Raw genomic sequence first — 598 nt, 5'->3', positions numbered from 1 at the left:
TACTTAGGGTAAGAAACTGGAAGCTTTCTTGCTAAGATCAGGAGCAAGGCCAGAATGTTCCCTTTCACCACTCCTTTTCAGTGTTGTACTAGAACTCTTAGCTAATGAAATAAGACAAGGAAATAAAAGTTATATAGATTTGGACAGAAGAAATAAAAACTGTCTTTGTTCACAGAAGACACGATTTTGTATGTAAAAATCCAGAAGAAGTGACAAAAAATAAAACCTTCTGGAACTAATAAACATAATAGATACAAAGTTAATATAAAAATTTCAATCACTATCCTATATGCCAGCTAAATATACCAGCAATAAACTAGTAGAATGTGAAATTAAAAGCATTGTACCATTTACGTTAGCACCACCAAAAATGAAATACTTAGATATAAATCTAATAAAATACACATATAATCTATGTGAGGGAAAATACAAAACTCTGATGGAAGAAATCAAACAGAACTAAATAAATCAAGAGATATTTCTTGTTCTTGAATAGGAAGACTTAATATTATTAAGATGTCAGTTCTTCCTGACTTCATAGATTCAATACATTCCCAATTAAAATCCCAGCTACTTGATACAGGATTCTGGGAAGATG

The sequence above is a fragment of the Mandrillus leucophaeus genome, unplaced genomic scaffold (assembly GCF_000951045.1).
Source record: "Mandrillus leucophaeus isolate KB7577 unplaced genomic scaffold, Mleu.le_1.0 Scaffold197, whole genome shotgun sequence".
NCBI lineage: Eukaryota > Metazoa > Chordata > Mammalia > Primates > Cercopithecidae > Mandrillus > Mandrillus leucophaeus.
The sequence above is the reverse complement of the archived record's forward strand: the minus strand, read 5'-3'. Positions refer to the sequence as shown.